Below are 13,815 nucleotides of genomic sequence, written 5' to 3'. Positions count from 1 at the left end.
GTGAGAAATGAGGATTCAGTTTTATTCTCGTACATGTGGCTAGCGAATTATCCTAGTATCATTTGTTAAAAAGGGTGTTCTTTCCCTACTTTATATTTTTGTTTGCTTTTTTGAAGATCAGTTGGTTGTAAGTATTTGGGTTCATTTCTATATTCTCTTTCTGTTCCATTGCTCTATGTGCCTATTTTTATACCAGTACCACACTGTTTTAGTGACTATGGCCTTATAGTATAGTTTGATATCAGGTAGTGTGATGCCTCCAGATTTGTTCTTTTACTTAGTATTGCTTTGGCTATGCAGGCTCTTTTTTGGTTCCATATGAATTTTAGAATTGTTTTTTCTAATTCTGTGAAGAATGATAAAGGTATTCTGATGAAGACTGTATTGAATGTGAAGGTGGTTTTTGGCAATATGGTTATTTTCACAATGCTGATTCTGTCAATCCATAAGTATGGGATGTGTTTCCATTTGTTTGAGTCATCTATCATTTCTTTCAGCAGTGTTTGGTAGTTTTCCTCGTAGAGGTCTTTTGACTCCTTTGTTAGGTATATTCTTAAGTATTTTTTTTGCAGGTATTATAAATCATGTAATTTTTGCTTTTAATTCTTTTTGTGGTGTATCATATTTACTGACTTGCATATGTTAGACCATCCCTGCATCCCTGGTATGAAACTACTTGATCACAGTGGGTTATCTTTTTGATATGCTGTTGAATTTGGCTTGCTAGTATTTTGTTAAGGATTTTAGCATCGATGTTCATCAAAAACATCGGGATGTAGTTTTCTTTTTTGGTTATGTCCTTTCCTGGTTTTGGTGTTAGAATGATGCTGGCTTTATAGAATGAGTTCGGGAGGGTTCCTTCTTTATCTGTCTTGTGGACTAGTGTCAAAAGAATTGAAACCAATTCTTCTTTGAATGTCTGGTAGAATTCTGCTGTGAATTATCTGGTCCTGGACCTTTCTGTTGGTAATTTTTAAATTACCATTTCAATTTTGCTGCTGGTTATTGGTCTGTTCAGGGTATCTAATTCTTCCTGATTTAAGCTAGGAGGATTATATTTTTCCAGGAATTTGTTCATCTCTTCTAGGTTTTCTAGCTTATGTGCATACAGGTATTCACAGTAGCCTTGAATGATCTTTTGTATTTCTGTGGTGACACTTGTAATATCTCCTGATTAGTTTCTTCGTGAGGTTATTTGGATTTTCTCTCTTCTTTTCTTGGTTAATCTTGCTAATGATCTATCAGTTTTCTTTACCTTTTCAAAGAACCAGCTTTTTGTTTCATTTATCTTTTGGAATTTTGTTGTTTAGTTCTGCTCTGATCTTGGTTATTTCCTTTCTTATGCTGGGTTTGGGTTTGGTTTGTTCTTGTTTCTCCAGTTCCTTGAGTTGTGACCTTATATTGCATGTTTGTGCTCTTTCAGACTTTTTGACGTAAGCATTTAGAGCTATGGGCTTTCCTCTTAGCACTGCCTTTGCTGTATCCCAGAGGTTTTGATACATTGTGTCATTATTGTCATTCAGTTCAAAGAATTTTTTATTTTCCATCTTGATTTTGTTTTTGACAAAACAATGCTCATTCAGGAGCAGGTTAATTTCCATGTATTTGCATAGTTTTGAAGGTTCCTTTTGGAGTTGGTTTACAGTTTTATTTCACTGTGGTCTGAGAGAGTGCCTGACATAATTTCAATTTTTCTAAATTTACTGAGGCTCATTTCATGGCCTATCATGGAGAAAGTTCCATGCACTGTTGAGTAGAATGTGTATTCAGCAGTTATTGAATGAAATGTTCCATATATATCTGTTAAGTCCATTTATTTTAAGGTATAGTTTTAATCCAATGTTTCTTTGTTGACTTTCTGTCTTGATGACCTGTTTAGTGCTGTTAGTGGAGTATTGAAGTTCCCCACTATTATTTTTTGCTGTCTATCTCATTTGCTGTCTATCTCATTGTAGGTCCATTAGTAATTATTTTATAAATTTGGGAGCTCCAGTGTTAGGACTGTGATATATGTTTAGGACTGTGATATTTTCCTGTTGGACAAGGACTTTTAACATTATATAATGTCCCTCTTTGTCTTTTTTAACCGCTGTTGTTTTAAACTTTGTTTTGTCTGATAGAAGAATAGCTACCCCTGCTCGCTTTTGGTGTCCATTTGCATGAAATGCCTTTCTCCACTCCTTTACCTTAAGTTTCTGTGATTCTTTGAGTTAGGCGAGTCTCCTAAAGACAGCAAATATTTGGTTGGTGAGTTCTTACCCATTCTGCAGTTCTGTATCTTTTAAGCAGAGCATTTAAGCCATTTACATTAAAAGTTAGTTTTGAAATGTGAGTAACCATTACTTTCATCCTGCTCTTTGTTGCCTGTATACTTGGTTCTTGTCTTTTGTTTTCGCTTTTTAACTTGTATTTTTGTTTTATAGGTGCTGTGTGATTTATGCTTTAAAGAGGTTCTGTTTTGATATGTTTTCAGGATTTGTTTCAAGATTTAGAGCTCCTCTTAGCAGTTCCTGAGTGGTGGATTGGTAATGGCGAATTCTCTCAGCATTTGTTTGTCTGAAAATGTATCTTTCCTTCATATATGATACTTAGTTACACTGGATGCAAAATTATTGGTTGCTAATTGTTTTGTCTGAAGAGGCTGTAGATAGGTCCCTAGTCCCTTCTAGCTTGAAGGGTTTCCGCTGAGAAATGTGCTGTTAATCTAATAGATTTTCCTTTATAGCTTACCTGGTGCTTCTGTCTCACAGCTCTTAAGAGTCTTTCCTTCATCTAAACTTTGGATAACCTGATGACAATATGCGTAGGTAAAGATCTTTACATGATTAAGTTCCCCAGTGTTCTTTGTGCTTCTTGTATTGAAATGTCCAGGTCTCTTGCAAGGCGAGGGCAGTTTTCCTTGATTATTCCCACAAACATGTTTTCCAGGCTTTTAGAAGTCTCTTCTTCTTCAAGAACACTGATTATTCTTAGGTTTGGTCATTTAATATAATCCCAGACTTCCTGGAGGCTTTGTTCACATTTTCTTACTCTTTTTTCTTTGTCTTTGTTGGATTGGGTTAATTCAAAGACCTTGTCTTTGAGCTCTGAATTTATTTCTTCTACTTATTCAATTCTATTGCTGAGACTTTCCAGAGCATTTCACATCTAAAAGTGTGTCCAAAATTTCCTGAATGTTTGATTGTTTTTACTTTAAGCTATCTATTTTCTTGAATATTTCTCCCTTCACTTCTCGTATCATTTTTTTTATTTCCTGGCATTGGGAAATCACCTTTCTCTGGTTCCTCTCTGATTAGCTTAATAACTAACCTCCTCAATTCTTTTTCAGGTAAATCAGGGATTTCTCCTTTGTTTGGATCCATTGCCGGTGAACTAGTGTGATTTTTTGGGGTGGTATTGAAGAGCTTTGTTTTGTCATATTACCAGGGTTGTTTTTCTGGTTTCTTTTCATTTGGGTAGGCTCTGTCAGAGGAAAGGTCAAGAGCTGAAGGCTATTGTCTAGATTCTTTTGTCCCATGGGTTGTTCCCTTAATGTAGTATTCTCCCCGCTTTCCTATGGATGTGGCTTCCTGTGAGCTGAAGTGCAGTAATTCTTGTCTCACTTCTGAGTCTAGCCACTCAGCAAGTCTACCTGTCTCTGGGTAAGTACTGGGGATTGTCTGCACAGGGTCCTGTGATGTGAACCGTCCATGGGTCTCTCACCTGTGGGTATCAGTGCCTGTTCTGGTGGAGGTGGCAGAGGGTGCAATGGACTCCATAAGCGTCCTTAGTTTTGGTGGTTTAATGCTTTATTTTTGTGCTGGTTGGCCTTCTACCAGGAGGTGGCACTTTCCAGAAAGTATCAGCTATAGTAGTGTAGAGAGGGCGTTGTGGTGGGTGCGGCCCTAGAATTTCCAAGAATATATGCCCTTTGTTTTCTTCTACCAGGGTGGATAGGGAAAGACTATCAGGTGGGGGCAAGGCTAAGCATGTCTGAGCTCAGACTCTCCTTGGTTGGGTCTTGCTGCAGCTGCTGTCAGGGATGGGGGTGAGATTCCCAGGTCAATGGAGCTGTGTACCTAGGAGGATTATGGCTGCCTCTGCTGAGAGTCATGCAGGTTATCAGGAAAGTGGAGGAAGGCCAGCACTTACAGGCCTCACCCAGCTCCCATGCAAATTAAAAGGCTGGTCTCACTCCACGGTGCTCCCCACAGCAGCCCTGAGCCTGTTTCCAGGTAGAGGACCAGATGGGCTTGAAAACTTGCCTATGGCTACCCACCTCCCAGAGTATTTGGTGTGTCTCCCAGGTCCTGCAAGAGCAGTCCAATTCCTTCACAGGGTTGTGGGTCCTCTGAGGATTGCTGGTTTGTTCTTGCAGTCAGTCCGGAGGTAAAATTCACAATGCAAGCATCTACATGCAGCTCTGTCGAGAGCTGCAATCTAGTCTGGCCTCACATTCATCATGATCCCCTCACTTCCACTATTTTAATAAATACTCTTCTTTATTCTGCTTTCATTAAGAAACCCAAATTTCAGGTGAAATAAGATAACTGCCATAGAAACTAATTTCCTTTTACTTGCCAAAAACTCCTGTTTCCTTAAATAGATATAGACAGACACAGACATAGGTATAAATATAGATAGACATTCATGTATACATATAATTGTTTGAATCATTGTTTTAGCAAAAACTTTTAAGTTTCCATAGCTGAAAGTTACCTTCTCTGTGGTAGCTGTTTCTCTAATTACTCTCTCTACTGTCTTTTGGTTTCTCTATCTCCCTTCAGGATAAATTAATGACTACAATCTGATTACAGATATACTGCTTTCTTCAACCTCTTGGAAGAAGTGGAAATACTAAAGGAAACAGAAAACTGAAACTAAATTGTCAAATTAAAGGAAAAATTTGGAACTCTTTACTTATATAAATAGTATTATTTTTTTGTAACAGTAAATTTGAACTCTTTTTAAAAGCTCCTTTTTAAAAACCTGTCCTTAAATTGTATGCTTTTATATCATTAAACATTTATTTTCTTCAAGTACATCAAGAATGTCATTCATACAAGACCTTATATTATCTTTAATCATAAAACACAACTAGGCTTATTGAATATGAATAAATATTGTAGTTTGATACATTATAAAATGTACTCTGCTTTTTTGAAAAACATCTTCTTTTCAGACTAACTTTGGCTTATGAATATTATAACAGTTCTTTTCTGTTTCACATTCAGTGAGCTGAGACCACCTTCAATCTAGTATTTGGAAACTTCTTCCATGAATTGGTCTTATGACAATGCATATTCAGTGGTTGAAGTTCTGAGAATAACAAGCAATATGCAAAGCTCATGACCTTTATGGGCACTTTGTGTTTTGTTTCTCATTTTTAGCATATCTCATGCCAAAATGTTCATAGGTTCACTTTTCAAAGAAAGGTTATTTAGACTTCATAATCAGAATAGATAATGCTACTATTTTTTCCTCATCAGAAAAGCTTTATTTTAGCATTTTAAATACATAATAATTATCTTCCTCAATTAACAGCCCATTCTAAACATTATTGTCAGTTTGTCAATGTAACAATTTGCCTTCTCAATCATTCAAATATTTTATCTAGAAGTCATTAGGTTTTCTTTCAAATCACTCAATTATTCAAATATTTTATCTAGAAATCATTAGGTTTTCTTTCAAATCACTGAATAACACAATATTATTGTGTTCAATTAAATATCTGAATGTAGAAGTTGTAAATCAGAAAATATTCAAATGTAGACAGAATTTTTAAATCTAGGGTCAAAACTACATAAGGACTTTTATTATGCTTGGAGAAATATTTCCCTATCTCTTTCTACATTTGATAGTACTGTATACTACTGCTAAGTTTAAAGTTAAAAAAAAGTTGCTGATAGCTAATTAACAAGCTAAAAACCAATGTTTTATGGGTCAAAACATTTCTAGTATATAAAAACAAGTAAAAAATAAAATAAGGGTAGAGTTAGTATTAAAACACCATTAACAAAAGCTTTCTCTAAAAGCACCCATTCCCAATGTTTTTACTAATTATATACTGTTTTTAAAGATCACCTAATTGTAATGCCATTTAGAGGCTGTTTATCATTACAGTGTAACATTGATGCCAAAATCTGATAATTATTGTATGTAAAAGTAAATGATAAACTAATATTTATGAATATTGATAGAAAATTGCAGAACAAAATTGGCAAAGAGAGTACAAGTCACCTTAAAAATTAAAATATCAAGACTGATTTGAATTTAACCAGGATTCAAGGGCTACTCAAAACTATAAGTTTTACTGTTATAACCTAAAATATCTATGTAGCCAGAAAGAAAAACCATATTCATCACCACAGAACCAGAAAATATACTGGATAAAATTCAACATCCATCTGTGGTCTAAATAAATAAATAATAGAAAACCCTCAATAAATTAGGAATCTGTGGATACTTTAAAAGCACAGCTCTTTCTTAACAGGAAAACAGTAGTTGTTTAACAAAATCAGCATCAGTAAAATGGTATCCAATATAACTATCCCTACTTAACATTGTATACTGAATGGAATTTTAGCCAAAGACATTAGCCAAGATAAGGTAATTAGTTACATAAAAATTCACAGTAAGGAAGTAAATTATATCTATATGCAATTGATATGGCAATGTATCTGAAACCCCCAGAATAATAAATAGAAACATTAACATAATTAATGAGACAATTTACTAAAATTGAAATTTATATAATTAACTTAAAATTATATATACAAACCAAGCCCTTTCTATACACAAACAATAATAAGTTTAGAAAATATAGTGGAAGAAATGACTAAATTTACAAAAGCCAAAAACCCAACAAGATCCCTAACTGGAACCTTAACTAAAATGTTCAAAACATAGATGTGGAATATTATTGATCACTTCCAAAAGACACAAATTAAATATAAAAAATGGAGAACATACTATGTTCATAGAGAAGATATGAGTTAATATGAAAATTATAACTTAAATTTACACAGTTCAAATAACAATAACAACAAAAACCTCAGGCTTTCTCTTGAAACAGAAGAGATAATTTAAAAGTTTATTTGTAAACACAAATAAGAATAGCTAGAAAAAAAATACTGAGAAAGACAACTTGTAATTCCAATTTCAACAATGATGTAGTAGCAGGGGGAAAAATATGTCCTCACTGTAATGTATAAAAAATATAAAACAATTATTTACAGACATCATATCAAGAAAGGAAAGACCTTAAGTAAAAGCAACAAATAAGATGAGTGTGTAATTGTATTAAATTTCTGTTGGAAGGCATTTTCCAAGTCAGAACCCAAACAAGGGCGAGCCTCCTCCCTTCAATGTAGAGATCAAGACCAGAGCATGGGGAGGTTTTGGTTGCTGAACATTGTAAGGTAGGGATCCAGGAAAGATGGAGTTATGGAGAAAAAACTCTGAAAAATATATAAAGTTGTTCTTGAACCTTGCTAAGATCTAGGCCTTGCATGTATAAAGGGAAAGTCTATAATGTTGAGCTTATGGAGAACAGTAAGCAGAATAATTTTGAGAGCTCACCTAATGTGGGAAGATGTTAGTATCCAACCAGTTAGATTGGATGTGGTGACCACCATAGATATTCAGTAATCTTAATGTAAGAGTAAACAATCTCTGGATTCAAATATAAACTAGAACTGCCCTAGCTTAGCATCAAAATAGGCCTCAGGTAGATCACATGATCCAAAAGTAACTATTCTTCAAATCCAAGAGAAAAATCAGCCAATATAAACAGACACAAAAATTATAGAAACTATGACTCTAGCAGATATATATAGTAAAACAGCTATTATAACAATGTTTAGACATGTAAAGGAAAACGTGAATATAAGGATAAAAGAAATGAAAGATATTTTCCAAAAACTGAAACTGCTAGAGTTTGCGGAAGAAAAGATCAGTGAAGTTAGGGTTTAATAATGAAATCTATTTAAAGTGAATGATAGAAAGATGAAACACTGAAAACAAACACAGACTCAGAAACCCTATATCTTCAGATATTGTCATCCTACTGTCTCCAAAATAGAGATGATTATTTTCAAATTCAATAAAACTATAAACTCAGAATTCTAAAAATGTCAATGAAAATCAAGAGGACAACTATAATGAAAATCACACCAAAAAACATAATACATACATTGCTGAAAAATGTTGACGAGAACCTTTTATTATTAGAAATAAAGAACACCTTTCATAAAGAAAAACAAAAAACAGGAAAACAGAAGATTCTTCAGTAGAAACCATTCCCTGTCAGAAGGGAAGTTTAGAAAAGGAAGCACAAAAAACTAAGAAGAACCCAGTGGTAATACACACACACACACACACACACACACACACACACAGATGGATATAGAAATTACTGTAGATATGTGTGAATACAGTGTTTCATATATATGTATATATATTACCTACCATCATTTGTTGAGAGGGCTTAGAATCAGTGACATCCCCATACAAATGAGAGCTCCCATCCCCAAAATCTTGGCTTTTAAATACCATTCACTAATAAAAGGAACCAAGGCTCTTTGGAGAAATAGCTGATTCTAGGGCTGGAGCAGGAAATATGTAAGATAAGACTAGTACATATTTTGCTACTAAAAAGTAAAGATATACTCAAAAAATAAAAGAATGGGCTATGTCAAAGGGATAAAGAAGCCAACATCAAAGAGCTTCCAGTGGCCCAAACTGGAAATATTCGAGGAATAAAATAAATAGTATAGTATTAGATTATAACCCAAAATATATCCATGAATTTAAACGGATGTAAACAAATGCTGGAATAAATAAATAAATGAATCAGGAAGAAGAGGCAAGTCTTTCTTTTAGAAGAATTCCAAATAATGCACAAAGACTATTTTCCCTACTATTGCATGTTTGAAATTTTCATAATTCAATGCTAGAAATAAACAATCTTCTTTTTAAATTCATTCCTTTATGTCCTGCCATAATATTTGCTGGCTGAGAGTTTAGAAATTTTCAGACTAAGAAGGATAGGGCAATACCTGCATGAGCACATACTTTAGAGCATTTAGAATTTTTGAATTGTTTTATCAGCATCCTGCTCCTTCATTTGTTGCGAGGTGAATCCAGAGAAAATGGAATTCAAATGGTTTATATTTGGATAACAGTGTAACCGATTGGGAAGACTCCATTTTACACAATGGAAAAAGCCCGTGGTTTTAACCCAAATAGATTTGGGTAGCTTTTCTGGGTAACATTGATCAAGTTATTTAACCTCACAAAGGTTCAGCTTCCTAACATCTAAAACTAATATCACTAAGTGAGTGGTAATTATATATGTAGCATAGGGTTGACTTTAGATTTAAATTAGACAAATCACATAACAATGTTTAGTACACGTTTAGCACTCACTCGTAATAATACAGAGCATTTATTGAATGATTATTTTGTGCAAGGCACAAAAGTAACATGCTTACTGAGTCATATATATTACTTTATTAATTAAACTATCATTCTTGATTTTAAATTTGTGTTAAAGATTTTTTTTTTTTAAGACATTGTCTTGCTCTGTTACCCTGGCGGGAGTGCAGTGGTGCGATCTCAGCTCACTGCAACCTCCGCCTCCTGGGCCCTCCTGCGATTCTTCTGCCTCAGCCTCCTGAACAGCTGGAAATACAGGTGTGTGACACCACACCTGGATAATTTTTGTATTTTTAGTAGAGATGGGGGTTCACCATGTTGGTCAAACTGATCTCAAACTCCTGACCTCATGATCCACCCGCCTCGGACTCCCAAAGTGCTGGGATTACAGGTGTGAGCCACCATGCCTGGACAAAATAAATATACTATTGTCTCTAAAATTTCATCATACACCAACATGATTTAAAAATAATTTACTTTCCTCAGGAAGCTGCATAATATAAATCATTAAAATTGATATTATTTATAATTTTTTAAATATGCTATATTTTAGCTTTATACCGTTTAGATAATTTCTACATCCATAATCATTAAATAGATACATGACTCTCTCTAAGCTAATTTAACAATGTATATCATTTAGTGATTTAAAAAAAAAATTGAGTTGTGTTCTCTGTTATTTCAATACTGTGAGCACCTACGAGTCTTTTTTGAAGGAGTCATTATATTTACTCCAAAGATCACAAGACTGGAATCAGGAGTTTTGGGTTATGGTTCTGTTAAACTTGAAAATGTTAAGATGCCTTTCAGGACTCAGAGTCTTCTTCAGTAACAAGAAAAACAAATGCTGAATGATTCCACTTATTTGATGTACCCCAAATAGTCAAGTTCATAGAATCAAAGGGTAGAACAGTGTTTGCAAGGGGTTAGAGGGTGGATGAAATTGGGAGTTACTGATCGAAGGGCACGAAGTTTCAGTTAAGCAAGATGAATAAGCTCTAGAGAGTTGCTGTGCAGAATCGTACCTGTAGTCAACAATAACGTGATGTGTGCTTAAAATAGTGTGATGTGCACTTAAAATTTTGCTGAGAGAATTCATGTTGTTTTTACTATATAAAATAAAATTAAAAGAAAAATACTAAAATTATAGCATACAATCGTAGCCTGGATTTCCTGGAAACAGACTCCAAAGATGGAGAGTTCCATGAAGGAGTCAAAATTCAGGGTCTTTGTTTCACCAGTTCAGCCAATCATTGTCTACAAGCAGTGAGCTAGGATCTGAGGAGACAGGCTCCATTGAGAGGCGCTTCTGTGAACTGCCAACAATTAATATTTCCAGAAGCTGGGGGATAAATGCCTGGGCCCTGAATTGAGCATCTGATTGGAGCACTGCAGTATCTATCATAACCACTATGGGAGTCCTTTGATTTCAGAAACTCTGGAGCAGGTTATAAAGAAGACCAAGTCAACATTCCTCTAGAGGCATTTAGATGTTTTCCTTAGACCACAGACAATAAACTTTTAGACTCCTGCTAAATGAAAACAGGAGTATAAGTTAGATGCTTTGTCTTCATTACCGAACTATGTATCTCTTGCAGGAGGAAACTGTCCCATAAAATCCTGGGCTGGAGGCCATCCTGAAGTATGTCTACCTTGCAGTGACTTGATTTCAGCTTTCATCCATTTCCCTGGCTGGATCTGTCATTTTCAGTATGATAGCCTTAACATTTTTAGCTAAAGCCTCGTCTTTTCGCATCACAGGTGATTTATGAGGATAGACTTTTTTTATATGGACATATTGAAGAGCTGTCAGATTGTGTTGATTAAGTACTCAGGCTTTGGAGGCACGCTGCCAAAGTTGAAAACAAGATGGTAAAGCATACCACCTTGGAGTTCGTTCAACGATTTACCAACTTTTCAGTGCTTCAGTTTAGTTTCCAAATAAATAAAACAGAATGATGATGATAATGTTGATGATGATGATGATAGCAACAATAATAGTACCTACCTCATGCTGTTGTTTCAAATGTTATATAAAATTAGTCTGTATCAGATATATTAACTACTAGAATTCTCTAGGTAGATATCTTACATATATAAAAATATATATAGGTAGACATTTGTATTTATATATAAGTCAATATTATATATATATAGATACACACACACATATATATATGCGTGTGTGTATTGTTTAATTATATTCTAAAATAACTTTATTTGCACATAATAGCCAATAGTCATACTTGTTCAGAGGCATTTTATAGTACCTCTGAACAAGCGGAGTGATCACAGAGACTCAATGATTAAAGGTGAAGCCTCAGACAAGTGCAGATTTCTCCTCTATCTCCTTCTCCAACACTACACAAATCAATACAGGGTAGGGGTGAAGGTCTGAGAGCTCAAAAGAATGCACACAAACCAGTCTGGCAGTCTAGGGTATTCAGAGGAACATTGAATGAAGAGGCAATTTCTGAGGTATTTTTCTTAGGTTGGAGTTTCGTTTTTTAACACTAACATAACAAATTTCTACGAACTTACTGGCTTAAAACAGTATGAAATTATTGTCTTAGCGCTGAGGAAGTCAGAAATCTAAATCACATGTCAAACGGACTAAAATTGAGATGTCTGCAGGGTTTTGTTCCGTCTGCAGACTCTAGGGAAGAATGCATTTCCTTGTCTTTTCTACAGTTCTTGGCTCATAGCTCCTTTCTCCATCTTCAAAGCCAGCTAGGATAGGTACATAGAGTTCTTCTCACATCACATTGCATTATTGTCACTGACCTTCAGTCTCTATCTTTCCATATTTTTTTATTTACCTTGTTATCACATTGGACTTAACTCAGTAATACAAGATAATTTCCATATTATCAAGTCAGTTCATTACCAACATTAATGTTACTTGCAACCTAAATTGCCCCTTTGTCATGAAACAGCATACTGGCAGGTTCTGGGGAATAATACATGGCCATATTTGGAGCAGTCTTCATTCTGCCTACAACTGAAGGCTAAATGTTAATCCAAACAACAAAATGGGAGAGAAAGTAAAAAATGCAACACTGAGGACTGAAAATGTTTTATTATTATTATTATTATTATTATACTTTAAGTTCTGGGGTACATGTGCAGCCCATGCAGGTTTGTTACATAGGTTTACATGTGACATGGTGGTTTGCTGCATCTATCACCCCATCATCTACATTAGGTATTTCTCCTAATGCTATCCCTTCCATAGCCCCCTAACCCCTCCTATCCCTCCCCTAGTCCCCAACCCCCAACAGGCCCTGCTGTGATGTTCCCCTCACTGTGTGCATGTGTTCTCATGGTTCAACACCCACTTATGAGTGAGAACATGTGGTGTTTGGTTTTCTGTTATTGTGTCAGTTTGCTGAGATGATGGTTTCTGGCTTCATCCATATGCCTGCAAAGGACATGAACTCATTCTTTTTTATGGCTGCATAGTATTCCATGGTGTAGATGTGCCACATTTTCTTTAACCAGTCTATCATTGATGGGCATTTGCATTGGTTCCAAGTCTTTGCTATTGTGAACAGTGCCGCAATAAACATACATGTGCATGGGTCTTTATAACAGAATGATTTACAATCCTTTGGGTATATACCCAGTATAGGATTGCTGGGCCAAATAGTATTTCTATTTCTAGATCCTTGAGGAATTGCCACACTGTCTTCCACAATGCTTGAACTAATTTACACTCCCACCAACAGTGTAAAAGCATTCCTATTTCTCCACATCCTCTCCAGCATCTGTTGTCTCCTGACATGCAGAAGCTGGTTTTTTGAAAAGATCAACAAAATTGATAGACCACTAGCCAGTCTAAAAAAGAAGAAAAGAGAGAAGAATCAAATAGATGCAATAAACAGTGATAAAGGGGTTATCACCACCAGTCCCACAGAAATAAAAGCTATCATCAGAGAATACTATAAGCACCTCTATGCAAAGAAACCAGAAAATCTAGAATAAATGCATAAATTCCTGAACGCTTATATCCTCCTAAGACTAAACCAGGAAGAAGTTGAATCCTTTAATAGATCAAAAACAAAGTATGAAATTGAGGCAACAATTAATAGCCTACTAACCAAAGTAGTCCAGATACAGTTGGGTTCACAGCCGAATTCTACCAGAGATACAATGAGGAGCTGGTACCGTTCCTTCTGAAACTATTCCAAACAATAGAAAACGAGGGAATCCTCCCTAACTCATTTTACGAGACCAACATCATCCTCATACCAAAACCTGCAGAGACACAACTAAAAAAAAATTCCAGGCTGATATCCATGATGAACATTGATGCAAAAATCTTCAATAAAATACTGGCAAACCAAATACAACAGCACATCAGAAAGCTTATCCATTATGATCAAGTCAGCTTCACCC

General features: G+C 35.2%; 1 long non-coding RNA gene across 1 annotated transcript; it reads left to right on the top strand.

Annotated features, from left to right (window-relative positions):
* The first annotated feature begins 385 nt into the window (after positions 1-385).
* Positions 386-13,314, top strand: LOC116555660. Its single transcript, XR_004270615.1, has 3 exons — positions 386-572; positions 4,051-4,054; positions 13,302-13,314. It is a non-coding gene; the product is annotated as an uncharacterized LOC116555660 (long non-coding RNA).
* Positions 13,315-13,815: the final 501 nt, after the last annotated feature.

This window comes from Sapajus apella, unplaced genomic scaffold, assembly GCF_009761245.1.
Source record: "Sapajus apella isolate SASKATOON/1434 unplaced genomic scaffold, GSC_monkey_1.0 scaffold15, whole genome shotgun sequence".
In the NCBI taxonomy this organism is placed as follows: Eukaryota; Metazoa; Chordata; class Mammalia; order Primates; family Cebidae; genus Sapajus; species Sapajus apella.
The sequence above is the reverse complement of the archived record's forward strand: the minus strand, read 5'-3'. Positions and strand labels throughout refer to the sequence as shown.